At 40.8% G+C, this 27,505-nt stretch overlaps 21 non-coding genes across 21 annotated transcripts; all 21 read left to right on the forward strand.

Moving 5' to 3' along the window:
- Nucleotides 1-493: 493 nt before the first annotated feature.
- Nucleotides 494-565, forward strand: trnaq-uug (transfer RNA glutamine (anticodon UUG)). Its single transcript has one exon. It is a non-coding gene; the product is annotated as a tRNA-Gln (tRNA).
- Nucleotides 566-2,367: 1,802 nt separating this feature from the next.
- trnaq-uug (transfer RNA glutamine (anticodon UUG)) lies at nucleotides 2,368-2,439 on the forward strand. Its single transcript has one exon. It is a non-coding gene; the product is annotated as a tRNA-Gln (tRNA).
- A 1,802-nt stretch (nucleotides 2,440-4,241) lies between these two features.
- On the forward strand, nucleotides 4,242-4,313 carry trnaq-uug (transfer RNA glutamine (anticodon UUG)). Its single transcript has one exon. It is a non-coding gene; the product is annotated as a tRNA-Gln (tRNA).
- Nucleotides 4,314-6,114: 1,801 nt separating this feature from the next.
- trnaq-uug (transfer RNA glutamine (anticodon UUG)) lies at nucleotides 6,115-6,186 on the forward strand. The gene has a single exon. It is a non-coding gene; the product is annotated as a tRNA-Gln (tRNA).
- A 1,509-nt stretch (nucleotides 6,187-7,695) lies between these two features.
- trnak-uuu (transfer RNA lysine (anticodon UUU)) lies at nucleotides 7,696-7,768 on the forward strand. Its single transcript has one exon. It is a non-coding gene; the product is annotated as a tRNA-Lys (tRNA).
- A 219-nt stretch (nucleotides 7,769-7,987) lies between these two features.
- On the forward strand, nucleotides 7,988-8,059 carry trnaq-uug (transfer RNA glutamine (anticodon UUG)). Its single transcript has one exon. It is a non-coding gene; the product is annotated as a tRNA-Gln (tRNA).
- A 1,509-nt stretch (nucleotides 8,060-9,568) lies between these two features.
- trnak-uuu (transfer RNA lysine (anticodon UUU)) lies at nucleotides 9,569-9,641 on the forward strand. Its single transcript has one exon. It is a non-coding gene; the product is annotated as a tRNA-Lys (tRNA).
- A 518-nt stretch (nucleotides 9,642-10,159) lies between these two features.
- On the forward strand, nucleotides 10,160-10,232 carry trnak-uuu (transfer RNA lysine (anticodon UUU)). Its single transcript has one exon. It is a non-coding gene; the product is annotated as a tRNA-Lys (tRNA).
- A 219-nt stretch (nucleotides 10,233-10,451) lies between these two features.
- trnaq-uug (transfer RNA glutamine (anticodon UUG)) lies at nucleotides 10,452-10,523 on the forward strand. Its single transcript has one exon. It is a non-coding gene; the product is annotated as a tRNA-Gln (tRNA).
- Nucleotides 10,524-12,325: 1,802 nt separating this feature from the next.
- Nucleotides 12,326-12,397, forward strand: trnaq-uug (transfer RNA glutamine (anticodon UUG)). The gene has a single exon. It is a non-coding gene; the product is annotated as a tRNA-Gln (tRNA).
- Nucleotides 12,398-13,906: 1,509 nt separating this feature from the next.
- trnak-uuu (transfer RNA lysine (anticodon UUU)) lies at nucleotides 13,907-13,979 on the forward strand. Its single transcript has one exon. It is a non-coding gene; the product is annotated as a tRNA-Lys (tRNA).
- A 219-nt stretch (nucleotides 13,980-14,198) lies between these two features.
- Nucleotides 14,199-14,270, forward strand: trnaq-uug (transfer RNA glutamine (anticodon UUG)). Its single transcript has one exon. It is a non-coding gene; the product is annotated as a tRNA-Gln (tRNA).
- Nucleotides 14,271-15,779: 1,509 nt separating this feature from the next.
- On the forward strand, nucleotides 15,780-15,852 carry trnak-uuu (transfer RNA lysine (anticodon UUU)). Its single transcript has one exon. It is a non-coding gene; the product is annotated as a tRNA-Lys (tRNA).
- Nucleotides 15,853-16,370: 518 nt separating this feature from the next.
- Nucleotides 16,371-16,443, forward strand: trnak-uuu (transfer RNA lysine (anticodon UUU)). The gene has a single exon. It is a non-coding gene; the product is annotated as a tRNA-Lys (tRNA).
- Nucleotides 16,444-16,662: 219 nt separating this feature from the next.
- Nucleotides 16,663-16,734, forward strand: trnaq-uug (transfer RNA glutamine (anticodon UUG)). The gene has a single exon. It is a non-coding gene; the product is annotated as a tRNA-Gln (tRNA).
- Nucleotides 16,735-19,142: 2,408 nt separating this feature from the next.
- On the forward strand, nucleotides 19,143-19,214 carry trnaq-uug (transfer RNA glutamine (anticodon UUG)). The gene has a single exon. It is a non-coding gene; the product is annotated as a tRNA-Gln (tRNA).
- Nucleotides 19,215-21,016: 1,802 nt separating this feature from the next.
- On the forward strand, nucleotides 21,017-21,088 carry trnaq-uug (transfer RNA glutamine (anticodon UUG)). The gene has a single exon. It is a non-coding gene; the product is annotated as a tRNA-Gln (tRNA).
- Nucleotides 21,089-22,597: 1,509 nt separating this feature from the next.
- Nucleotides 22,598-22,670, forward strand: trnak-uuu (transfer RNA lysine (anticodon UUU)). Its single transcript has one exon. It is a non-coding gene; the product is annotated as a tRNA-Lys (tRNA).
- Nucleotides 22,671-23,188: 518 nt separating this feature from the next.
- On the forward strand, nucleotides 23,189-23,261 carry trnak-uuu (transfer RNA lysine (anticodon UUU)). Its single transcript has one exon. It is a non-coding gene; the product is annotated as a tRNA-Lys (tRNA).
- A 219-nt stretch (nucleotides 23,262-23,480) lies between these two features.
- On the forward strand, nucleotides 23,481-23,552 carry trnaq-uug (transfer RNA glutamine (anticodon UUG)). Its single transcript has one exon. It is a non-coding gene; the product is annotated as a tRNA-Gln (tRNA).
- Nucleotides 23,553-25,960: 2,408 nt separating this feature from the next.
- On the forward strand, nucleotides 25,961-26,032 carry trnaq-uug (transfer RNA glutamine (anticodon UUG)). The gene has a single exon. It is a non-coding gene; the product is annotated as a tRNA-Gln (tRNA).
- The last annotated feature ends 1,473 nt before the right edge of the window (nucleotides 26,033-27,505 follow it).

The following is a 27,505-nucleotide window of genomic DNA, read 5'->3' on the forward strand; positions in this document are numbered from 1 at the left end:
TGAAACTTCAAAATCATTTTTGCAACTGTCTTTGGTACCCATTGAAGGATTACATTGTCATTGACATTGTAAAGATGCAAGGCCTCATGGGAGTCAGACTCTGGATCCAGTTTATTTGCTGCTAAAAGAACACTGTTCCCAAAAAAGGTTATGCACAGCTATGAAATGATCCAGGCTCCATTTGGCTCTGTCTCACTCAGAGCCTGGATAGCTCAGTCGGTAGAGCATCAGACTTTTAATCTGAGGGTCCAGTGTTCAAGTCCCTATTCAAGCGGTTGTATTACTATGTAATTATTGTAAGATATTAAACACAATACTAGACCATACAATTTTAATGACTCATGCCGGCATGTAGACAGAATTTGGACTTGCCTAATGCGAAAAGAACTTCCCGTGGTTCCCCTACATCAAAAACACTGCATGTGATATATCATATCAGATTGATCACCAACCCTCATCAAATTCAACCCTACATGGCGGTATTGCATTGTATGGTTCCATGGTGTAATGGTTAGCACTCTGGGCTTTGAATCCAGTGATCCGAGTTCAAATCTCGGTGGAACCTGGAACTGTCTTGAGTTGACTGTAAACTGCAAACCAATGTGTGCCATGGTCCCACCCTCTTTTTTCAACGAGTGTCAATTTACATGCAAGCCATCAACAACAGTGTTTATGGAGCCAAGAGCCATACAATATCATGGACATTGATCAAAGTAAAAGTTCAGTTTAGTTTATTACTGAAAAAGAAACAATTCTTGTATTTCGATTTTAAAGCCAGCATCACTGCCCAAGAGTCAGTGTCTAGAGACAGAGTGATATTACTGAGAAAACAAGCTGATATATTCTATTGTGCAATGCTAAATAGTGAAGCCAGAACAACACCCCAACTATGAAGCACTTTCTATAAAATGCAGACAGATCATGGCTGTGGTTGAGCTCTACTTTTGACTTACATTTGGCACAGGAGTCCTGATATTGGCCGTACAGTTCCTATTCGTGAACAAGTTGCTGACAAGAAAACCCCAAAGAGGAGCACTTATGAGCATGAAGAAGCACAAGTGGTTCCATTTGAAGTAATCTTGGAGCAAGGACTTTTTCTTTTGCATTACCAATGGAGGCTTTTGTCATATGGAACTGCCCCCCAACAAAAAGCACTTACTGAATTTCATTGACAAGTCAATGCTCATGTTAGGGAAATAAGAATGACTCTCTGAAACTGGTGTTTAAACAAACTTTTCCAGAACGTAATTTCAAAGTGCATGCAGACAAAGACATCAACACTACCCCAACAAGTAGCACTTACTGCATTCAAAAGTCAAGTCAGTGCTTGTGCCAGGGTAATGTGAATGACCAGGTAGAGTGAAAACTTCATGGTATTTTTCAAAACTTGAGATACTTGCAGTTATTGAGGCCAAAGTCACAACCAAGACAACCCCGAAGAGAAGCACTTATGATTGCAGAAGCCAACAGTGGCTCAAGTTGAGGTCGTCTTAATGTGTTTGCTTCACAATGTCTTAAATGGTGGTCACAACAAGTAGAACTTACTGAAAAAAAACAAGTCAATGCTCCTGTTGAACTCCACTGAATCCAGATATTCCTATCAAAGTGGCTGCTGTACTCCAGATCTTCTTCCGATGTCTTCTTGGCCGTCTCTGGTGAGTTGTGCTGGCTAAGGTATGTGACCAGTATAAGTACCGTATGCCATAGCCCCACCTTCTTTTCAGGGTTTCAACGACTGTGGTAATGGACATTCTGCAAATGGGCCTTCAATGTGTAGTCAATTTACATACAAGCCGTCAACAAAGTTATCGATGCAGACCAACAAGAGACATCAAATACATAGCCAGTGATCAGCCAAACAAGTTGAATCATTGTGAAACTTCAAAATCATTTTTGCAACTGTCTTTGGTACCCATTGAAGGATTACATTGTCATTGACATTGTAAAGATGCAAGGCCTCATGGGAGTCAGACTCTGGATCCAGTTTATTTGCTGCTAAAAGAACACTGTTCCCAAAAAAGGTTATGCACAGCTATGAAATGATCCAGGCTCCATTTGGCTCTGTCTCACTCAGAGCCTGGATAGCTCAGTCGGTAGAGCATCAGACTTTTAATCTGAGGGTCCAGTGTTCAAGTCCCTGTTCAAGCGGTTGTATTACTATGTAATTATTGTAAGATATTAAACACAATACTAGACCATACAATTTTAATGACTCATGCCGGCATGTAGACAGAATTTGGACTTGCCTAATGCGAAAAGAACTTCCCGTGGTTCCCCTACATCAAAAACACTGCATGTGATATATCATATCAGATTGATCACCAACCCTCATCAAATTCAACCCTACATGGCGGTATTGCATTGTATGGTTCCATGGTGTAATGGTTAGCACTCTGGGCTTTGAATCCAGTGATCCGAGTTCAAATCTCGGTGGAACCTGGAACTGTCTTGAGTTGACTGTAAACTGCAAACCAATGTGTGCCATGGTCCCACCCTCTTTTTTCAACGAGTGTCAATTTACATGCAAGCCATCAACAACAGTGTTTATGGAGCCAAGAGCCATACAATATCATGGACATTGATCAAAGTAAAAGTTCAGTTTAGTTTATTACTGAAAAAGAAACAATTCTTGTATTTCGATTTTAAAGCCAGCATCACTGCCCAAGAGTCAGTGTCTAGAGACAGAGTGATATTACTGAGAAAACAAGCTGATATATTCTATTGTGCAATGCTAAATAGTGAAGCCAGAACAACACCCCAACTATGAAGCACTTTCTATAAAATGCAGACAGATCATGGCTGTGGTTGAGCTCTACTTTTGACTTACATTTGGCACAGGAGTCCTGATATTGGCCGTACAGTTCCTATTCGTGAACAAGTTGCTGACAAGAAAACCCCAAAGAGGAGCACTTATGAGCATGAAGAAGCACAAGTGGTTCCATTTGAAGTAATCTTGGAGCAAGGACTTTTTCTTTTGCATTACCAATGGAGGCTTTTGTCATATGGAACTGCCCCCCAACAAAAAGCACTTACTGAATTTCATTGACAAGTCAATGCTCATGTTAGGGAAATAAGAATGACTCTCTGAAACTGGTGTTTAAACAAACTTTTCCAGAACGTAATTTCAAAGTGCATGCAGACAAAGACATCAACACTACCCCAACAAGTAGCACTTACTGCATTCAAAAGTCAAGTCAGTGCTTGTGCCAGGGTAATGTGAATGACCAGGTAGAGTGAAAACTTCATGGTATTTTTCAAAACTTGAGATACTTGCAGTTATTGAGGCCAAAGTCACAACCAAGACAACCCCGAAGAGAAGCACTTATGATTGCAGAAGCCAACAGTGGCTCAAGTTGAGGTCGTCTTAATGTGTTTGCTTCACAATGTCTTAAATGGTGGTCACAACAAGTAGAACTTACTGAAAAAAAACAAGTCAATGCTCCTGTTGAACTCCACTGAATCCAGATATTCCTATCAAAGTGGCTGCTGTACTCCAGATCTTCTTCCGATGTCTTCTTGGCCGTCTCTGGTGAGTTGTGCTGGCTAAGGTATGTGACCAGTATAAGTACCGTATGCCATAGCCCCACCTTCTTTTCAGGGTTTCAACGACTGTGGTAATGGCCATTCTGCAAATGGGCCTTCAATGTGTAGTCAATTTACATACAAGCCGTCAACAAAGTTATCGATGCAGACCAACAAGAGACATCAAATACATAGCCAGTGATCAGCCAAACAAGTTGAATCATTGTGAAACTTCAAAATCATTTTTGCAACTGTCTTTGGTACCCATTGAAGGATTACATTGTCATTGACATTGTAAAGATGCAAGGCCTCATGGGAGTCAGACTCTGGATCCAGTTTATTTGCTGCTAAAAGAACACTGTTCCCAAAAAAGGTTATGCACAGCTATGAAATGATCCAGGCTCCATTTGGCTCTGTCTCACTCAGAGCCTGGATAGCTCAGTCGGTAGAGCATCAGACTTTTAATCTGAGGGTCCAGTGTTCAAGTCCCTGTTCAAGCGGTTGTATTACTATGTAATTATTGTAAGATATTAAACACAATACTAGACCATACAATTTTAATGACTCATGCCGGCATGTAGACAGAATTTGGACTTGCCTAATGCGAAAAGAACTTCCCGTGGTTCCCCTACATCAAAAACACTGCATGTGATATATCATATCAGATTGATCACCAACCCTCATCAAATTCAACCCTACATGGCGGTATTGCATTGTATGGTTCCATGGTGTAATGGTTAGCACTCTGGGCTTTGAATCCAGTGATCCGAGTTCAAATCTCGGTGGAACCTGGAACTGTCTTGAGTTGACTGTAAACTGCAAACCAATGTGTGCCATGGTCCCACCCTCTTTTTTCAACGAGTGTCAATTTACATGCAAGCCATCAACAACAGTGTTTATGGAGCCAAGAGCCATACAATATCATGGACATTGATCAAAGTAAAAGTTCAGTTTAGTTTATTACTGAAAAAGAAACAATTCTTGTATTTCGATTTTAAAGCCAGCATCACTGCCCAAGAGTCAGTGTCTAGAGACAGAGTGATATTACTGAGAAAACAAGCTGATATATTCTATTGTGCAATGCTAAATAGTGAAGCCAGAACAACACCCCAACTATGAAGCACTTTCTATAAAATGCAGACAGATCATGGCTGTGGTTGAGCTCTACTTTTGACTTACATTTGGCACAGGAGTCCTGATATTGGCCGTACAGTTCCTATTCGTGAACAAGTTGCTGACAAGAAAACCCCAAAGAGGAGCACTTATGAGCACGAAGAAGCACAAGTGGTTCCATTTGAAGTAATCTTGGAGCAAGGACTTTTTCTTTTGCATTACCAATGGAGGCTTTTGTCATATGGAACTGCCCCCCAACAAAAAGCACTTACTGAATTTCATTGACAAGTCAATGCTCATGTTAGGGAAATAAGAATGACTCTCTGAAACTGGTGTTTAAACAAACTTTTCCAGAACGTAATTTCAAAGTGCATGCAGACAAAGACATCAACACTACCCCAACAAGTAGCACTTACTGCATTCAAAAGTCAAGTCAGTGCTTGTGCCAGGGTAATGTGAATGACCAGGTAGAGTGAAAACTTCATGGTATTTTTCAAAACTTGAGATACTTGCAGTTATTGAGGCCAAAGTCACAACCAAGACAACCCCAAAGAGAAGCACTTATGATTGCAGAAGCCAACAGTGGCTCAAGTTGAGGTCGTCTTAATGTGTTTGCTTCACAATGTCTTAAATGGTGGTCACAACAAGTAGAACTTACTGAAAAAAACAAGTCAATGCTCCTGTTGAACTCCACTGAATCCAGATATTCCTATCAAAGTGGCTGCTGTACTCCAGATCTTCTTCCGATGTCTTCTTGGCCGTCTCTGGTGAGTTGTGCTGGCTAAGGTATGTGACCAGTATAAGTACCGTATGCCATAGCCCCACCTTCTTTTCAGGGTTTCAACGACTGTGGTAATGGCCATTCTGCAAATGGGCCTTCAATGTGTAGTCAATTTACATACAAGCCGTCAACAAAGTTATCGATGCAGACCAACAAGAGACATCAAATACATAGCCAGTGATCAGCCAAACAAGTTGAATCATTGTGAAACTTCAAAATCATTTTTGCAACTGTCTTTGGTACCCATTGAAGGATTACATTGTCATTGACATTGTAAAGATGCAAGGCCTCATGGGAGTCAGACTCTGGATCCAGTTTATTTGCTGCTAAAAGAACACTGTTCCCAAAAAAGGTTATGCACAGCTATGAAATGATCCAGGCTCCATTTGGCTCTGTCTCACTCAGAGCCTGGATAGCTCAGTCGGTAGAGCATCAGACTTTTAATCTGAGGGTCCAGTGTTCAAGTCCCTGTTCAAGCGGTTGTATTACTATGTAATTATTGTAAGATATTAAACACAATACTAGACCATACAATTTTAATGACTCATGCCGGCATGTAGACAGAATTTGGACTTGCCTAATGCGAAAAGAACTTCCCGTGGTTCCCCTACATCAAAAACACTGCATGTGATATATCATATCAGATTGATCACCAACCCTCATCAAATTCAACCCTACATGGCGGTATTGCATTGTATGGTTCCATGGTGTAATGGTTAGCACTCTGGGCTTTGAATCCAGTGATCCGAGTTCAAATCTCGGTGGAACCTGGAACTGTCTTGAGTTGACTGTAAACTGCAAACCAATGTGTGCCATGGTCCCACCCTCTTTTTTCAACGAGTGTCAATTTACATGCAAGCCATCAACAACAGTGTTTATGGAGCCAAGAGCCATACAATATCATGGACATTGATCAAAGTAAAAGTTCAGTTTAGTTTATTACTGAAAAAGAAACAATTCTTGTATTTCGATTTTAAAGCCAGCATCACTGCCCAAGAGTCAGTGTCTAGAGACAGAGTGATATTACTGAGAAAACAAGCTGATATATTCTATTGTGCAATGCTAAATAGTGAAGCCAGAACAACACCCCAACTATGAAGCACTTTCTATAAAATGCAGACAGATCATGGCTGTGGTTGAGCTCTACTTTTGACTTACATTTGGCACAGGAGTCCTGATATTGGCCGTACAGTTCCTATTCGTGAACAAGTTGCTGACAAGAAAACCCCAAAGAGGAGCACTTATGAGCACGAAGAAGCACAAGTGGTTCCATTTGAAGTAATCTTGGAGCAAGGACTTTTTCTTTTGCATTACCAATGGAGGCTTTTGTCATATGGAACTGCCCCCCAACAAAAAGCACTTACTGAATTTCATTGACAAGTCAATGCTCATGTTAGGGAAATAAGAATGACTCTCTGAAACTGGTGTTTAAACAAACTTTTCCAGAACGTAATTTCAAAGTGCATGCAGACAAAGACATCAACACTACCCCAACAAGTAGCACTTACTGCATTCAAAAGTCAAGTCAGTGCTTGTGCCAGGGTAATGTGAATGACCAGGTAGAGTGAAAACTTCATGGTATTTTTCAAAACTTGAGATACTTGCAGTTATTGAGGCCAAAGTCACAACCAAGACAACCCCAAAGAGAAGCACTTATGATTGCAGAAGCCAACAGTGGCTCAAGTTGAGGTCGTCTTAATGTGTTTGCTTCACAATGTCTTAAATGGTGGTCACAACAAGTAGAACTTACTGAAAAAAACAAGTCAATGCTCCTGTTGAACTCCACTGAATCCAGATATTCCTATCAAAGTGGCTGCTGTACTCCAGATCTTCTTCCGATGTCTTCTTGGCCGTCTCTGGTGAGTTGTGCTGGCTAAGGTATGTGACCAGTATAAGTACCGTATGCCATAGCCCCACCTTCTTTTCAGGGTTTCAACGACTGTGGTAATGGCCATTCTGAAAATGGGCCTTCAATGTGTAGTCAATTTACATACAAGCCGTCAACAAAGTTATCGATGCAGACCAACAAGAGACATCAAATACATAGCCAGTGATCAGCCAAACAAGTTGAATCATTGTGAAACTTCAAAATCATTTTTGCAACTGTCTTTGGTACCCATTGAAGGATTACATTGTCATTGACATTGTAAAGATGCAAGGCCTCATGGGAGTCAGACTCTGGATCCAGTTTATTTGCTGCTAAAAGAACACTGTTCCCAAAAAAGGTTATGCACAGCTATGAAATGATCCAGGCTCCATTTGGCTCTGTCTCACTCAGAGCCTGGATAGCTCAGTCGGTAGAGCATCAGACTTTTAATCTGAGGGTCCAGGGTTCAAGTCCCTGTTCAGGCGGTTGTATTACTATGTAATTATTGTAAGATATTAAACACAATACTAGACCATACAATTTTAATGACTCATGCCGGCATGTAGACAGAATTTGGACTTGCCTAATGCGAAAAGAACTTCCCGTGGTTCCCCTACATCAAAAACACTGCATGTGATATATCATATCAGATTGATCACCAACCCTCATCAAATTCAACCCTACATGGCGGTATTGCATTGTATGGTTCCATGGTGTAATGGTTAGCACTCTGGGCTTTGAATCCAGTGATCCGAGTTCAAATCTCGGTGGAACCTAGAACTGTCTTGAGTTGACTGTAAACTGCAAACCAATGTGTGCCATGGTCCCACACTCTTTTTTCAACGAGTGTCAATTTACATGCAAGCCATCAACAACAGTGTTTATGGAGCCAAGAGCCATACAATATCATGGACATTGATCAAAGTAAAAGTTCAGTTTAGTTTATTACTGAAAAAGAAACAATTCTTGTATTTCGATTTTAAAGCCAGCATCACTGCCCAAGAGTCAGTGTCTAGAGACAGAGTGATATTACTGAGAAAACAAGCTGATATATTCTATTGTGCAATGCTAAATAGTGAAGCCAGAACAACACCCCAACTATGAAGCACTTTCTATAAAATGCAGACAGATCATGGCTGTGGTTGAGCTCTACTTTTGACTTACATTTGGCACAGGAGTCCTGATATTGGCCGTACAGTTCCTATTCGTGAACAAGTTGCTGACAAGAAAACCCCAAAGAGGAGCACTTATGAGCATGAAGAAGCACAAGTGGTTCCATTTGAAGTAATCTTGGAGCAAGGACTTTTTCTTTTGCATTACCAATGGAGGCTTTTGTCATATGGAACTGCCCCCCAACAAAAAGCACTTACTGAATTTCATTGACAAGTCAATGCTCATGTTAGGGAAATAAGAATGACTCTCTGAAACTGGTGTTTAAACAAACTTTTCCAGAACGTAATTTCAAAGTGCATGCAGACAAAGACATCAACACTACCCCAACAAGTAGCACTTACTGCATTCAAAAGTCAAGTCAGTGCTTGTGCCAGGGTAATGTGAATGACCAGGTAGAGTGAAAACTTCATGGTATTTTTCAAAACTTGAGATACTTGCAGTTATTGAGGCCAAAGTCACAACCAAGACAACCCCAAAGAGAAGCACTTATGATTGCAGAAGCCAACAGTGGCTCAAGTTGAGGTCGTCTTAATGTGTTTGCTTCACAATGTCTTAAATGGTGGTCACAACAAGTAGAACTTACTGAAAAAAACAAGTCAATGCTCCTGTTGAACTCCACTGAATCCAGATATTCCTATCAAAGTGGCTGCTGTACTCCAGATCTTCTTCCGATGTCTTCTTGGCCGTCTCTGGTGAGTTGTGCTGGCTAAGGTATGTGACCAGTATAAGTACCGTATGCCATAGCCCCACCTTCTTTTCAGGGTTTCAACGACTGTGGTAATGGCCATTCTGAAAATGGGCCTTCAATGTGTAGTCAATTTACATACAAGCCGTCAACAAAGTTATCGATGCAGACCAACAAGAGACATCAAATACATAGCCAGTGATCAGCCAAACAAGTTGAATCATTGTGAAACTTCCAAATCATTTTTGCAACTGTCTTTGGTACCCATTGAAGGATTACATTGTCATTGACATTGTAAAGATGCAAGGCCTCATGGGAGTCAGACTCTGGATCCAGTTTATTTGCTGCTAAAAGAACACTGTTCCCAAAAAAGGTTATGCACAGCTATGAAATGATCCAGGCTCCATTTGGCTCTGTCTCACTCAGAGCCTGGATAGCTCAGTCGGTAGAGCATCAGACTTTTAATCTGAGGGTCCAGGGTTCAAGTCCCTGTTCAGGCTGTTGTATTACTATGTAATTATTGTAAGATATTAAACACAATACTAGACCATACAATTTTAATGACTCATGCCGGCATGTAGACAGAATTTGGACTTGCCTAATGCGAAAAGAACTTCCCGTGGTTCCCCTACATCAAAAACACTGCATGTGATATATCATATCAGATTGATCACCAGACTGTGGTAATGGCCATTCTGAAAATGGGCCTTCAATGTGTAGTCAATTTACATACAAGCCGTCAACAAAGTTATCGATGCAGACCAACAAGAGACATCAAATACATAGCCAGTGATCAGCCAAACAAGTTGAATCATTGTGAAACTTCCAAATCATTTTTGCAACTGTCTTTGGTACCCATTGAAGGATTACATTGTCATTGACATTGTAAAGATGCAAGGCCTCATGGGAGTCAGACTCTGGATCCAGTTTATTTGCTGCTAAAAGAACACTGTTCCCAAAAAAGGTTATGCACAGCTATGAAATGATCCAGGCTCCATTTGGCTCTGTCTCACTCAGAGCCTGGATAGCTCAGTCGGTAGAGCATCAGACTTTTAATCTGAGGGTCCAGGGTTCAAGTCCCTGTTCAGGCGGTTGTATTACCATGTAATTATTGTAAGATATTAAACACAATATTAGACCATACAATTTTAATGACTCATGCCGGCATGTAGACAGAATTTGGACTTGCCTAATGCGAAAAGAACTTCCCGTGGTTCCCCTACATCAAAAACACTGCATGTGATATATCATATCAGATTGATCACCAACCCTCATCAAATTCAACCCTACATGGCGGTATTGCATTGTATGGTTCCATGGTGTAATGGTTAGCACTCTGGGCTTTGAATCCAGTGATCCGAGTTCAAATCTCGGTGGAACCTAGAACTGTCTTGAGTTGACTGTAAACTGCAAACCAATGTGTGTCATGGTCCCACCCTCTTTTTTCAACGAGTGTCAATTTACATGCAAGCCATCAACAACAGTGTTTATGGAGCCAAGAGCCATACAATATCATGGACATTGATCAAAGTAAAAGTTCAGTTTAGTTTATTACTGAAAAAGAAACAATTCTTGTATTTCGATTTTAAAGCCAGCATCACTGCCCAAGAGTCAGTGTCTAGAGACAGAGTGATATTACTGAGAAAACAAGCTGATATATTCTATTGTGCAATGCTAAATAGTGAAGCCAGAACAACACCCCAACTATGAAGCACTTTCTATAAAATGCAGACAGATCATGGCTGTGGTTGAGCTCTACTTTTGACTTACATTTGGCACAGGAGTCCTGATATTGGCCGTACAGTTCCTATTCGTGAACAAGTTGCTGACAAGAAAACCCCAAAGAGGAGCACTTATGAGCATGAAGAAGCACAAGTGGTTCCATTTGAAGTAATCTTGGAGCAAGGACTTTTTCTTTTGCATTACCAATGAAGGCTTTTGTCATATGGAACTGCCCCCCAACAAAAAGCACTTACTGAATTTCATTGACAAGTCAATGCTCATGTTAGGGAAATAAGAATGACTCTCTGAAACTGGTGTTTAAACAAACTTTTCCAGAACGTAATTTCAAAGTGCATGCAGACAAAGACATCAACACTACCCCAACAAGTAGCACTTACTGCATTCAAAAGTCAAGTCAGTGCTTGTGCCAGGGTAATGTGAATGACCAGGTAGAGTGAAAACTTCATGGTATTTTTCAAAACTTGAGATACTTGCAGTTATTGAGGCCAAAGTCACAACCAAGACAACCCCGAAGAGAAGCACTTATGATTGCAGAAGCCAACAGTGGCTCAAGTTGAGGTCGTCTTAATGTGTTTGCTTCACAATGTCTTAAATGGTGGTCACAACAAGTAGAACTTACTGAAAAAAAACAAGTCAATGCTCCTGTTGAACTCCACTGAATCCAGATATTCCTATCAAAGTGGCTGCTGTACTCCAGATCTTCTTCCGATGTCTTCTTGGCCGTCTCTGGTGAGTTGTGCTGGCTAAGGTATGTGACCAGTATAAGTACCGTATGCCATAGCCCCACCTTCTTTTCAGGGTTTCAACGACTGTGGTAATGGCCATTCTGCAAATGGGCCTTCAATGTGTAGTCAATTTACATACAAGCCGTCAACAAAGTTATCGATGCAGACCAACAAGAGACATCAAATACATAGCCAGTGATCAGCCAAACAAGTTGAATCATTGTGAAACTTCAAAATCATTTTTGCAACTGTCTTTGGTACCCATTGAAGGATTACATTGTCATTGACATTGTAAAGATGCAAGGCCTCATGGGAGTCAGACTCTGGATCCAGTTTATTTGCTGCTAAAAGAACACTGTTCCCAAAAAAGGTTATGCACAGCTATGAAATGATCCAGGCTCCATTTGGCTCTGTCTCACTCAGAGCCTGGATAGCTCAGTCGGTAGAGCATCAGACTTTTAATCTGAGGGTCCAGTGTTCAAGTCCCTGTTCAAGCGGTTGTATTACTATGTAATTATTGTAAGATATTAAACACAATACTAGACCATACAATTTTAATAACTCATGCCGGCATGTAGACAGAATTTGGACTTGCCTAATGCGAAAAGAACTTCCCGTGGTTCCCCTACATCAAAAACACTGCATGTGATATATCATATCAGATTGATCACCAACCCTCATCAAATTCAACCCTACATGGCGGTATTGCATTGTATGGTTCCATGGTGTAATGGTTAGCACTCTGGGCTTTGAATCCAGTGATCCGAGTTCAAATCTCGGTGGAACCTGGAACTGTCTTGAGTTGACTGTAAACTGCAAACCAATGTGTGCCATGGTCCCACCCTCTTTTTTCAACGAGTGTCAATTTACATGCAAGCCATCAACAACAGTGTTTATGGAGCCAAGAGCCATACAATATCATGGACATTGATCAAAGTAAAAGTTCAGTTTAGTTTATTACTGAAAAAGAAACAATTCTTGTATTTCGATTTTAAAGCCAGCATCACTGCCCAAGAGTCAGTGTCTAGAGACAGAGTGATATTACTGAGAAAACAAGCTGATATATTCTATTGTGCAATGCTAAATAGTGAAGCCAGAACAACACCCCAACTATGAAGCACTTTCTATAAAATGCAGACAGATCATGGCTGTGGTTGAGCTCTACTTTTGACTTACATTTGGCACAGGAGTCCTGATATTGGCCGTACAGTTCCTATTCGTGAACAAGTTGCTGACAAGAAAACCCCAAAGAGGAGCACTTATGAGCATGAAGAAGCACAAGTGGTTCCATTTGAAGTAATCTTGGAGCAAGGACTTTTTCTTTTGCATTACCAATGGAGGCTTTTGTCATATGGAACTGCCCCCCAACAAAAAGCACTTACTGAATTTCATTGACAAGTCAATGCTCATGTTAGGGAAATAAGAATGACTCTCTGAAACTGGTGTTTAAACAAACTTTTCCAGAACGTAATTTCAAAGTGCATGCAGACAAAGACATCAACACTACCCCAACAAGTAGCACTTACTGCATTCAAAAGTCAAGTCAGTGCTTGTGCCAGGGTAATGTGAATGACCAGGTAGAGTGAAAACTTCATGGTATTTTTCAAAACTTGAGATACTTGCAGTTATTGAGGCCAAAGTCACAACCAAGACAACCCCAAAGAGAAGCACTTATGATTGCAGAAGCCAACAGTGGCTCAAGTTGAGGTCGTCTTAATGTGTTTGCTTCACAATGTCTTAAATGGTGGTCACAACAAGTAGAACTTACTGAAAAAAACAAGTCAATGCTCCTGTTGAACTCCACTGAATCCAGATATTCCTATCAAAGTGGCTGCTGTACTCCAGATCTTCTTCCGATGTCTTCTTGGCCGTCTCTGGTGAGTTGTGCTGGCTAAGGTATGTGACCAGTATAAGTACCGTATGCCATAGCCCCACCTTCTTTTCAGGGTTTCAACGACTGTGGTAATGGCCATTCTGAAAATGGGCCTTCAATGTGTAGTCAATTTACATACAAGCCGTCAACAAAGTTATCGATGCAGACCAACAAGAGACATCAAATACATAGCCAGTGATCAGCCAAACAAGTTGAATCATTGTGAAACTTCAAAATCATTTTTGCAACTGTCTTTGGTACCCATTGAAGGATTACATTGTCATTGACATTGTAAAGATGCAAGGCCTCATGGGAGTCAGACTCTGGATCCAGTTTATTTGCTGCTAAAAGAACACTGTTCCCAAAAAAGGTTATGCACAGCTATGAAATGATCCAGGCTCCATTTGGCTCTGTCTCACTCAGAGCCTGGATAGCTCAGTCGGTAGAGCATCAGACTTTTAATCTGAGGGTCCAGGGTTCAAGTCCCTGTTCAGGCGGTTGTATTACTATGTAATTATTGTAAGATATTAAACACAATACTAGACCATACAATTTTAATGACTCATGCCGGCATGTAGACAGAATTTGGACTTGCCTAATGCGAAAAGAACTTCCCGTGGTTCCCCTACATCAAAAACACTGCATGTGATATATCATATCAGATTGATCACCAACCCTCATCAAATTCAACCCTACATGGCGGTATTGCATTGTATGGTTCCATGGTGTAATGGTTAGCACTCTGGGCTTTGAATCCAGTGATCCGAGTTCAAATCTCGGTGGAACCTAGAACTGTCTTGAGTTGACTGTAAACTGCAAACCAATGTGTGCCATGGTCCCACACTCTTTTTTCAACGAGTGTCAATTTACATGCAAGCCATCAACAACAGTGTTTATGGAGCCAAGAGCCATACAATATCATGGACATTGATCAAAGTAAAAGTTCAGTTTAGTTTATTACTGAAAAAGAAACAATTCTTGTATTTCGATTTTAAAGCCAGCATCACTGCCCAAGAGTCAGTGTCTAGAGACAGAGTGATATTACTGAGAAAACAAGCTGATATATTCTATTGTGCAATGCTAAATAGTGAAGCCAGAACAACACCCCAACTATGAAGCACTTTCTATAAAATGCAGACAGATCATGGCTGTGGTTGAGCTCTACTTTTGACTTACATTTGGCACAGGAGTCCTGATATTGGCCGTACAGTTCCTATTCGTGAACAAGTTGCTGACAAGAAAACCCCAAAGAGGAGCACTTATGAGCATGAAGAAGCACAAGTGGTTCCATTTGAAGTAATCTTGGAGCAAGGACTTTTTCTTTTGCATTACCAATGGAGGCTTTTGTCATATGGAACTGCCCCCCAACAAAAAGCACTTACTGAATTTCATTGACAAGTCAATGCTCATGTTAGGGAAATAAGAATGACTCTCTGAAACTGGTGTTTAAACAAACTTTTCCAGAACGTAATTTCAAAGTGCATGCAGACAAAGACATCAACACTACCCCAACAAGTAGCACTTACTGCATTCAAAAGTCAAGTCAGTGCTTGTGCCAGGGTAATGTGAATGACCAGGTAGAGTGAAAACTTCATGGTATTTTTCAAAACTTGAGATACTTGCAGTTATTGAGGCCAAAGTCACAACCAAGACAACCCCAAAGAGAAGCACTTATGATTGCAGAAGCCAACAGTGGCTCAAGTTGAGGTCGTCTTAATGTGTTTGCTTCACAATGTCTTAAATGGTGGTCACAACAAGTAGAACTTACTGAAAAAAACAAGTCAATGCTCCTGTTGAACTCCACTGAATCCAGATATTCCTATCAAAGTGGCTGCTGTACTCCAGATCTTCTTCCGATGTCTTCTTGGCCGTCTCTGGTGAGTTGTGCTGGCTAAGGTATGTGACCAGTATAAGTACCGTATGCCATAGCCCCACCTTCTTTTCAGGGTTTCAACGACTGTGGTAATGGCCATTCTGAAAATGGGCCTTCAATGTGTAGTCAATTTACATACAAGCCGTCAACAAAGTTATCGATGCAGACCAACAAGAGACATCAAATACATAGCCAGTGATCAGCCAAACAAGTTGAATCATTGTGAAACTTCCAAATCATTTTTGCAACTGTCTTTGGTACCCATTGAAGGATTACATTGTCATTGACATTGTAAAGATGCAAGGCCTCATGGGAGTCAGACTCTGGATCCAGTTTATTTGCTGCTAAAAGAACACTGTTCCCAAAAAAGGTTATGCACAGCTATGAAATGATCCAGGCTCCATTTGGCTCTGTCTCACTCAGAGCCTGGATAGCTCAGTCGGTAGAGCATCAGACTTTTAATCTGAGGGTCCAGGGTTCAAGTCCCTGTTCAGGCTGTTGTATTACTATGTAATTATTGTAAGATATTAAACACAATACTAGACCATACAATTTTAATGACTCATGCCGGCATGTAGACAGAATTTGGACTTGCCTAATGCGAAAAGAACTTCCCGTGGTTCCCCTACATCAAAAACACTGCATGTGATATATCATATCAGATTGATCACCAGACTGTGGTAATGGCCATTCTGAAAATGGGCCTTCAATGTGTAGTCAATTTACATACAAGCCGTCAACAAAGTTATCGATGCAGACCAACAAGAGACATCAAATACATAGCCAGTGATCAGCCAAACAAGTTGAATCATTGTGAAACTTCCAAATCATTTTTGCAACTGTCTTTGGTACCCATTGAAGGATTACATTGTCATTGACATTGTAAAGATGCAAGGCCTCATGGGAGTCAGACTCTGGATCCAGTTTATTTGCTGCTAAAAGAACACTGTTCCCAAAAAAGGTTATGCACAGCTATGAAATGATCCAGGCTCCATTTGGCTCTGTCTCACTCAGAGCCTGGATAGCTCAGTCGGTAGAGCATCAGACTTTTAATCTGAGGGTCCAGGGTTCAAGTCCCTGTTCAGGCGGTTGTATTACCATGTAATTATTGTAAGATATTAAACACAATATTAGACCATACAATTTTAATGACTCATGCCGGCATGTAGACAGAATTTGGACTTGCCTAATGCGAAAAGAACTTCCCGTGGTTCCCCTACATCAAAAACACTGCATGTGATATATCATATCAGATTGATCACCAACCCTCATCAAATTCAACCCTACATGGCGGTATTGCATTGTATGGTTCCATGGTGTAATGGTTAGCACTCTGGGCTTTGAATCCAGTGATCCGAGTTCAAATCTCGGTGGAACCTAGAACTGTCTTGAGTTGACTGTAAACTGCAAACCAATGTGTGTCATGGTCCCACCCTCTTTTTTCAACGAGTGTCAATTTACATGCAAGCCATCAACAACAGTGTTTATGGAGCCAAGAGCCATACAATATCATGGACATTGATCAAAGTAAAAGTTCAGTTTAGTTTATTACTGAAAAAGAAACAATTCTTGTATTTCGATTTTAAAGCCAGCATCACTGCCCAAGAGTCAGTGTCTAGAGACAGAGTGATATTACTGAGAAAACAAGCTGATATATTCTATTGTGCAATGCTAAATAGTGAAGCCAGAACAACACCCCAACTATGAAGCACTTTCTATAAAATGCAGACAGATCATGGCTGTGGTTGAGCTCTACTTTTGACTTACATTTGGCACAGGAGTCCTGATATTGGCCGTACAGTTCCTATTCGTGAACAAGTTGCTGACAAGAAAACCCCAAAGAGGAGCACTTATGAGCATGAAGAAGCACAAGTGGTTCCATTTGAAGTAATCTTGGAGCAAGGACTTTTTCTTTTGCATTACCAATGGAGGCTTTTGTCATATGGAACTGCCCCCCAACAAAAAGCACTTACTGAATTTCATTGACAAGTCAATGCTCATGTTAGGGAAATAAGAATGACTCTCTGAAACTGGTGTTTAAACAAACTTTTCCAGAACGTAATTTCAAAGTGCATGCAGACAAAGACATCAACACTACCCCAACAAGTAGCACTTACTGCATTCAAAAGTCAAGTCAGTGCTTGTGCCAGGGTAATGTGAATGACCAGGTAGAGTGAAAACTTCATGGTATTTTTCAAAACTTGAGATACTTGCAGTTATTGAGGCCAAAGTCACAACCAAGACAACCCCGAAGAGAAGCACTTATGATTGCAGAAGCCAACAGTGGCTCAAGTTGAGGTCGTCTTAATGTGTTTGCTTCACAATGTCTTAAATGGTGGTCACAACAAGTAGAACTTACTGAAAAAAAACAAGTCAATGCTCCTGTTGAACTCCACTGAATCCAGATATTCCTATCAAAGTGGCTGCTGTACTCCAGATCTTCTTCCGATGTCTTCTTGGCCGTCTCTGGTGAGTTGTGCTGGCTAAGGTATGTGACCAGTATAAGTACCGTATGCCATAGCCCCACCTTCTTTTCAGGGTTTCAACGACTGTGGTAATGGACATTCTGCAAATGGGCCTTCAATTTGTAGTCAATTTACATACAAGCCGTCAACAAAGTTATCGATGCAGACCAACAAGAGACATCAAATACATAGCCAGTGATCAGCCAAACAAGTTGAATCATTGTGAAACTTCAAAATCATTTTTGCAACTGTCTTTGGTACCCATTGAAGGATTACATTGTCATTGACATTGTAAAGATGCAAGGCCTCATGGGAGTCAGACTCTGGATCCAGTTTATTTGCTGCTAAAAGAACACTGTTCCCAAAAAAGGTTATGCACAGCTATGAAATGATCCAGGCTCCATTTGGCTCTGTCTCACTCAGAGCCTGGATAGCTCAGTCGGTAGAGCATCAGACTTTTAATCTGAGAGTCCAGGGTTCAAGTCCCTGTTCAGGCGGTTGTATTACTATGTAATTATTGTAAGATATTAAACACAATACTATACCATACAATTTTAATGACTCATGCTGTACTCCAGATCTTCTTCCGATGTCTTCTTGGCCGTCTCTGGTGAGTTGTGCTGGCTAAGGTATGTGACCAGTATAAGTACCGTATGCCATAGCCCCACCTTCTTTTCAGGGTTTCAACGACTGTGGTAATGGCCATTCTGAAAATGGGCCTTCAATGTGTAGTCAATTTACATACAAGCCGTCAACAAAGTTATCGATGCAGACCAACAAGAGACATCAAATACATAGCCAGTGATCAGCCAAACAAGTTGAATCATTGTGAAACTTCAAAATCATTTTTGCAACTGTCTTTGGTACCCATTGAAGGATTACATTGTCATTGACATTGTAAAGATGCAAGGCCTCATGGGAGTCAGACTCTGGATCCAGTTTATTTGCTGCTAAAAGAACACTGTTCCCAAAAAAGGTTATGCACAGCTATGAAATGATCCAGGCTCCATTTGGCTCTGTCTCACTCAGAGCCTGGATAGCTCAGTCGGTAGAGCATCAGACTTTTAATCTGAGGGTCCAGTGTTCAAGTCCCTGTTCAAGCGGTTGTATTACTATGTAATTATTGTAAGATATTAAACACAATACTAGACCATACAATTTTAATGACTCATGCCGGCATGTAGACAGAATTTGGACTTGCCTAATGCGAAAAGAACTTCCCGTGGTTCCCCTACATCAAAAACACTGCATGTGATATATCATATCAGATTGATCACCAACCCTCATCAAATTCAACCCTACATGGCGGTATTGCATTGTATGGTTCCATGGTGTAATGGTTAGCACTCTGGGCTTTGAATCCAGTGATCTGAGTTCAAATCTCGGTGGAACCTAGAACTGTCTTGAGTTGACTGTAAACTGCAAACCAATGTGTGTCATGGTCCCACCCTCTTTTTTCAACGAGTGTCAATTTACATGCAAGCCGTCAACAACAGTGTTTATGGAGCCAAGAGCCATACAATATCATGGACATTGATCAAAGTAAAAGTTCAGTTTAGTTTATTACTGAAAAAGAAACAATTCTTGTATTTCGATTTTAAAGCCAGCATCACTGCCCAAGAGTCAGTGTCTAGAGACAGAGTGATATTACTGAGAAAACAAGCTGATATATTCTATTGTGCAATGCTAAATAGTGAAGCCAGAACAACACCCCAACTATGAAGCACTTTCTATAAAATGCAGACAGATCATGGCTGTGGTTGAGCTCTACTTTTGACTTACATTTGGCACAGGAGTCCTGATATTGGCCGTACAGTTCCTATTCGTGAACAAGTTGCTGACAAGAAAACCCCAAAGAGGAGCACTTATGAGCATGAAGAAGCACAAGTGGTTCCATTTGAAGTAATCTTGGAGCAAGGACTTTTTCTTTTGCATTACCAATGGAGGCTTTTGTCATATGGAACTGCCCCCCAACAAAAAGCACTTACTGAATTTCATTGACAAGTCAATGCTCATGTTAGGGAAATAAGAATGACTCTCTGAAACTGGTGTTTAAACAAACTTTTCCAGAACGTAATTTCAAAGTGCATGCAGACAAAGACATCAACACTACCCCAACAAGTAGCACTTACTGCATTCAAAAGTCAAGTCAGTGCTTGTGCCAGGGTAATGTGAATGACCAGGTAGAGTGAAAACTTCATGGTATTTTTCAAAACTTGAGATACTTGCAGTTATTGAGGCCAAAGTCACAACCAAGACAACCCCGAAGAGAAGCACTTATGATTGCAGAAGCCAACAGTGGCTCAAGTTGAGGTCGTCTTAATGTGTTTGCTTCACAATGTCTTAAATGGTGGTCACAACAAGTAGAACTTACTGAAAAAAAACAAGTCAATGCTCCTGTTGAACTCCACTGAATCCAGATATTCCTATCAAAGTGGCTGCTGTACTCCAGATCTTCTTCCGATGTCTTCTTGGCCGTCTCTGGTGAGTTGTGCTGGCTAAGGTATGTGACCAGTATAAGTACCGTATGCCATAGCCCCACCTTCTTTTCAGGGTTTCAACGACTGTGGTGATGGCCATTCTGAAAATGGGCCTTCAATGTGTAGTCAATTTACATACAAGCCGTCAACAAAGTTATCGATGCAGACCAACAAGAGACATCAAATACATAGCCAGTGATCAGCCAAACAAGTTGAATCATTGTGAAACTTCAAAATCATTTTTGCAACTGTCTTTGGTACCCATTGAAGGATTACATTGTCATTGACATTGTAAAGATGCAAGGCCTCATGGGAGTCAGACTCTGGATCCAGTTTATTTGCTGCTAAAAGAACACTGTTCCCAAAAAAGGTTATGCACAGCTATGAAATGATCCAGGCTCCATTTGGCTCTGTCTCACTCAGAGCCTGGATAGCTCAGTCGGTAGAGCATCAGACTTTTAATCTGAGGGTCCAGTGTTCAAGTCCCTGTTCAAGCGGTTGTATTACTATGTAATTATTGTAAGATATTAAACACAATACTAGACCATACAATTTTAATGACTCATGCCGGCATGTAGACAGAATTTGGACTTGCCTAATGCGAAAAGAACTTCCCGTGGTTCCCCTACATCAAAAACACTGCATGTGATATATCATATCAGATTGATCACCAACCCTCATCAAATTCAACCCTACATGGCGGTATTGCATTGTATGGTTCCATGGTGTAATGGTTAGCACTCTGGGCTTTGAATCCAGTGATCCGAGTTCAAATCTCGGTGGAACCTAGAACTGTCTTGAGTTGACTGTAAACTGCAAACCAATGTGTGCCATGGTCCCACACTCTTTTTTCAACGAGTGTCAATTTACATGCAAGCCATCAACAACAGTGTTTATGGAGCCAAGAGCCATACAATATCATGGACATTGATCAAAGTAAAAGTTCAGTTTAGTTTATTACTGAAAAAGAAACAATTCTTGTATTTCGATTTTAAAGCCAGCATCACTGCCCAAGAGTCAGTGTCTAGAGACAGAGTGATATTACTGAGAAAACAAGCTGATATATTCTATTGTGCAATGCTAAATAGTGAAGCCAGAACAACACCCCAACTATGAAGCACTTTCTATAAAATGCAGACAGATCATGGCTGTGGTTGAGCTCTACTTTTGACTTACATTTGGCACAGGAGTCCTGATATTGGCCGTACAGTTCCTATTCGTGAACAAGTTGCTGACAAGAAAACCCCAAAGAGGAGCACTTATGAGCATGAAGAAGCACAAGTGGTTCCATTTGAAGTAATCTTGGAGCAAGGACTTTTTCTTTTGCATTACCAATGGAGGCTTTTGTCATATGGAACTGCCCCCCAACAAAAAGCACTTACTGAATTTCATTGACAAGTCAATGCTCATGTTAGGGAAATAAGAATGACTCTCTGAAACTGGTGTTTAAACAAACTTTTCCAGAACGTAATTTCAAAGTGCATGCAGACAAAGACATCAACACTACCCCAACAAGTAGCACTTACTGCATTCAAAAGTCAAGTCAGTGCTTGTGCCAGGGTAATGTGAATGACCAGGTAGAGTGAAAACTTCATGGTATTTTTCAAAACTTGAGATACTTGCAGTTATTGAGGCCAAAGTCACAACCAAGACAACCCCAAAGAGAAGCACTTATGATTGCAGAAGCCAACAGTGGCTCAAGTTGAGGTCGTCTTAATGTGTTTGCTTCACAATGTCTTAAATGGTGGTCACAACAAGTAGAACTTACTGAAAAAAACAAGTCAATGCTCCTGTTGAACTCCACTGAATCCAGATATTCCTATCAAAGTGGCTGCTGTACTCCAGATCTTCTTCCGATGTCTTCTTGGCCGTCTCTGGTGAGTTGTGCTGGCTAAGGTATGTGACCAGTATAAGTACCGTATGCCATAGCCCCACCTTCTTTTCAGGGTTTCAACGACTGTGGTAATGGCCATTCTGAAAATGGGCCTTCAATGTGTAGTCAATTTACATACAAGCCGTCAACAAAGTTATCGATGCAGACCAACAAGAGACATCAAATACATAGCCAGTGATCAGCCAAACAAGTTGAATCATTGTGAAACTTCCAAATCATTTTTGCAACTGTCTTTGGTACCCATTGAAGGATTACATTGTCATTGACATTGTAAAGATGCAAGGCCTCATGGGAGTCAGACTCTGGATCCAGTTTATTTGCTGCTAAAAGAACACTGTTCCCAAAAAAGGTTATGCACAGCTATGAAATGATCCAGGCTCCATTTGGCTCTGTCTCACTCAGAGCCTGGATAGCTCAGTCGGTAGAGCATCAGACTTTTAATCTGAGGGTCCAGGGTTCAAGTCCCTGTTCAGGCTGTTGTATTACTATGTAATTATTGTAAGATATTAAACACAATACTAGACCATACAATTTTAATGACTCATGCCGGCATGTAGACAGAATTTGGACTTGCCTAATGCGAAAAGAACTTCCCGTGGTTCCCCTACATCAAAAACACTGCATGTGATATATCATATCAGATTGATCACCAGACTGTGGTAATGGCCATTCTGAAAATGGGCCTTCAATGTGTAGTCAATTTACATACAAGCCGTCAACAAAGTTATCGATGCAGACCAACAAGAGACATCAAATACATAGCCAGTGATCAGCCAAACAAGTTGAATCATTGTGAAACTTCCAAATCATTTTTGCAACTGTCTTTGGTACCCATTGAAGGATTACATTGTCATTGACATTGTAAAGATGCAAGGCCTCATGGGAGTCAGACTCTGGATCCAGTTTATTTGCTGCTAAAAGAACACTGTTCCCAAAAAAGGTTATGCACAGCTATGAAATGATCCAGGCTCCATTTGGCTCTGTCTCACTCAGAGCCTGGATAGCTCAGTCGGTAGAGCATCAGACTTTTAATCTGAGGGTCCAGGGTTCAAGTCCCTGTTCAGGCGGTTGTATTACCATGTAATTATTGTAAGATATTAAACACAATATTAGACCATACAATTTTAATGACTCATGCCGGCATGTAGACAGAATTTGGACTTGCCTAATGCGAAAAGAACTTCCCGTGGTTCCCCTACATCAAAAACACTGCATGTGATATATCATATCAGATTGATCACCAACCCTCATCAAATTCAACCCTACATGGCGGTATTGCATTGTATGGTTCCATGGTGTAATGGTTAGCACTCTGGGCTTTGAATCCAGTGATCCGAGTTCAAATCTCGGTGGAACCTAGAACTGTCTTGAGTTGACTGTAAACTGCAAACCAATGTGTGTCATGGTCCCACCCTCTTTTTTCAACGAGTGTCAATTTACATGCAAGCCATCAACAACAGTGTTTATGGAGCCAAGAGCCATACAATATCATGGACATTGATCAAAGTAAAAGTTCAGTTTAGTTTATTACTGAAAAAGAAACAATTCTTGTATTTCGATTTTAAAGCCAGCATCACTGCCCAAGAGTCAGTGTCTAGAGACAGAGTGATATTACTGAGAAAACAAGCTGATATATTCTATTGTGCAATGCTAAATAGTGAAGCCAGAACAACACCCCAACTATGAAGCACTTTCTATAAAATGCAGACAGATCATGGCTGTGGTTGAGCTCTACTTTTGACTTACATTTGGCACAGGAGTCCTGATATTGGCCGTACAGTTCCTATTCGTGAACAAGTTGCTGACAAGAAAACCCCAAAGAGGAGCACTTATGAGCATGAAGAAGCACAAGTGGTTCCATTTGAAGTAATCTTGGAGCAAGGACTTTTTCTTTTGCATTACCAATGGAGGCTTTTGTCATATGGAACTGCCCCCCAACAAAAAGCACTTACTGAATTTCATTGACAAGTCAATGCTCATGTTAGGGAAATAAGAATGACTCTCTGAAACTGGTGTTTAAACAAACTTTTCCAGAACGTAATTTCAAAGTGCATGCAGACAAAGACATCAACACTACCCCAACAAGTAGCACTTACTGCATTCAAAAGTCAAGTCAGTGCTTGTGCCAGGGTAATGTGAATGACCAGGTAGAGTGAAAACTTCATGGTATTTTTCAAAACTTGAGATACTTGCAGTTATTGAGGCCAAAGTCACAACCAAGACAACCCCGAAGAGAAGCACTTATGATTGCAGAAGCCAACAGTGGCTCAAGTTGAGGTCGTCTTAATGTGTTTGCTTCACAATGTCTTAAATGGTGGTCACAACAAGTAGAACTTACTGAAAAAAAACAAGTCAATGCTCCTGTTGAACTCCACTGAATCCAGATATTCCTATCAAAGTGGCTGCTGTACTCCAGATCTTCTTCCGATGTCTTCTTGGCCGTCTCTGGTGAGTTGTGCTGGCTAAGGTATGTGACCAGTATAAGTACCGTATGCCATAGCCCCACCTTCTTTTCAGGGTTTCAACGACTGTGGTAATGGACATTCTGCAAATGGGCCTTCAATTTGTAGTCAATTTACATACAAGCCGTCAACAAAGTTATCGATGCAGACCAACAAGAGACATCAAATACATAGCCAGTGATCAGCCAAACAAGTTGAATCATTGTGAAACTTCAAAATCATTTTTGCAACTGTCTTTGGTACCCATTGAAGGATTACATTGTCATTGACATTGTAAAGATGCAAGGCCTCATGGGAGTCAGACTCTGGATCCAGTTTATTTGCTGCTAAAAGAACACTGTTCCCAAAAAAGGTTATGCACAGCTATGAAATGATCCAGGCTCCATTTGGCTCTGTCTCACTCAGAGCCTGGATAGCTCAGTCGGTAGAGCATCAGACTTTTAATCTGAGAGTCCAGGGTTCAAGTCCCTGTTCAGGCGGTTGTATTACTATGTAATTATTGTAAGATATTAAACACAATACTATACCATACAATTTTAATGACTCATGCTGTACTCCAGATCTTCTTCCGATGTCTTCTTGGCCGTCTCTGGTGAGTTGTGCTGGCTAAGGTATGTGACCAGTATAAGTACCGTATGCCATAGCCCCACCTTCTTTTCAGGGTTTCAACGACTGTGGTAATGGCCATTCTGAAAATGGGCCTTCAATGTGTAGTCAATTTACATACAAGCCGTCAACAAAGTTATCGATGCAGACCAACAAGAGACATCAAATACATAGCCAGTGATCAGCCAAACAAGTTGAATCATTGTGAAACTTCAAAATCATTTTTGCAACTGTCTTTGGTACCCATTGAAGGATTACATTGTCATTGACATTGTAAAGATGCAAGGCCTCATGGGAGTCAGACTCTGGATCCAGTTTATTTGCTGCTAAAAGAACACTGTTCCCAAAAAAGGTTATGCACAGCTATGAAATGATCCAGGCTCCATTTGGCTCTGTCTCACTCAGAGCCTGGATAGCTCAGTCGGTAGAGCATCAGACTTTTAATCTGAGGGTCCAGTGTTCAAGTCCCTGTTCAAGCGGTTGTATTACTATGTAATTATTGTAAGATATTAAACACAATACTAGACCATACAATTTTAATGACTCATGCCGGCATGTAGACAGAATTTGGACTTGCCTAATGCGAAAAGAACTTCCCGTGGTTCCCCTACATCAAAAACACTGCATGTGATATATCATATCAGATTGATCACCAACCCTCATCAAATTCAACCCTACATGGCGGTATTGCATTGTATGGTTCCATGGTGTAATGGTTAGCACTCTGGGCTTTGAATCCAGTGATCTGAGTTCAAATCTCGGTGGAACCTAGAACTGTCTTGAGTTGACTGTAAACTGCAAACCAATGTGTGTCATGGTCCCACCCTCTTTTTTCAACGAGTGTCAATTTACATGCAAGCCGTCAACAACAGTGTTTATGGAGCCAAGAGCCATACAATATCATGGACATTGATCAAAGTAAAAGTTCAGTTTAGTTTATTACTGAAAAAGAAACAATTCTTGTATTTCGATTTTAAAGCCAGCATCACTGCCCAAGAGTCAGTGTCTAGAGACAGAGTGATATTACTGAGAAAACAAGCTGATATATTCTATTGTGCAATGCTAAATAGTGAAGCCAGAACAACACCCCAACTATGAAGCACTTTCTATAAAATGCAGACAGATCATGGCTGTGGTTGAGCTCTACTTTTGACTTACATTTGGCACAGGAGTCCTGATATTGGCCGTACAGTTCCTATTCGTGAACAAGTTGCTGACAAGAAAACCCCAAAGAGGAGCACTTATGAGCATGAAGAAGCACAAGTGGTTCCATTTGAAGTAATCTTGGAGCAAGGACTTTTTCTTTTGCATTACCAATGGAGGCTTTTGTCATATGGAACTGCCCCCCAACAAAAAGCACTTACTGAATTTCATTGACAAGTCAATGCTCATGTTAGGGAAATAAGAATGACTCTCTGAAACTGGTGTTTAAACAAACTTTTCCAGAACGTAATTTCAAAGTGCATGCAGACAAAGACATCAACACTACCCCAACAAGTAGCACTTACTGCATTCAAAAGTCAAGTCAGTGCTTGTGCCAGGGTAATGTGAATGACCAGGTAGAGTGAAAACTTCATGGTATTTTTCAAAACTTGAGATACTTGCAGTTATTGAGGCCAAAGTCACAACCAAGACAACCCCGAAGAGAAGCACTTATGATTGCAGAAGCCAACAGTGGCTCAAGTTGAGGTCGTCTTAATGTGTTTGCTTCACAATGTCTTAAATGGTGGTCACAACAAGTAGAACTTACTGAAAAAAAACAAGTCAATGCTCCTGTTGAACTCCACTGAATCCAGATATTCCTATCAAAGTGGCTGCTGTACTCCAGATCTTCTTCCGATGTCTTCTTGGCCGTCTCTGGTGAGTTGTGCTGGCTAAGGTATGTGACCAGTATAAGTACCGTATGCCATAGCCCCACCTTCTTTTCAGGGTTTCAACGACTGTGGTGATGGCCATTCTGAAAATGGGCCTTCAATGTGTAGTCAATTTACATACAAGCCGTCAACAAAGTTATCGATGCAGACCAACAAGAGACATCAAATACATAGCCAGTGATCAGCCAAACAAGTTGAATCATTGTGAAACTTCAAAATCATTTTTGCAACTGTCTTTGGTACCCATTGAAGGATTACATTGTCATTGACATTGTAAAGATGCAAGGCCTCATGGGAGTCAGACTCTGGATCCAGTTTATTTGCTGCTAAAAGAACACTGTTCCCAAAAAAGGTTATGCACAGCTATGA

The sequence above is a fragment of the Eucyclogobius newberryi genome, unplaced genomic scaffold, assembly GCF_026437365.1.
Source record: "Eucyclogobius newberryi isolate DKJ021-1_F unplaced genomic scaffold, fEucNew1.0.hap1 SCAF_60, whole genome shotgun sequence".
Taxonomy (NCBI): domain Eukaryota; kingdom Metazoa; phylum Chordata; class Actinopteri; order Gobiiformes; family Gobiidae; genus Eucyclogobius; species Eucyclogobius newberryi.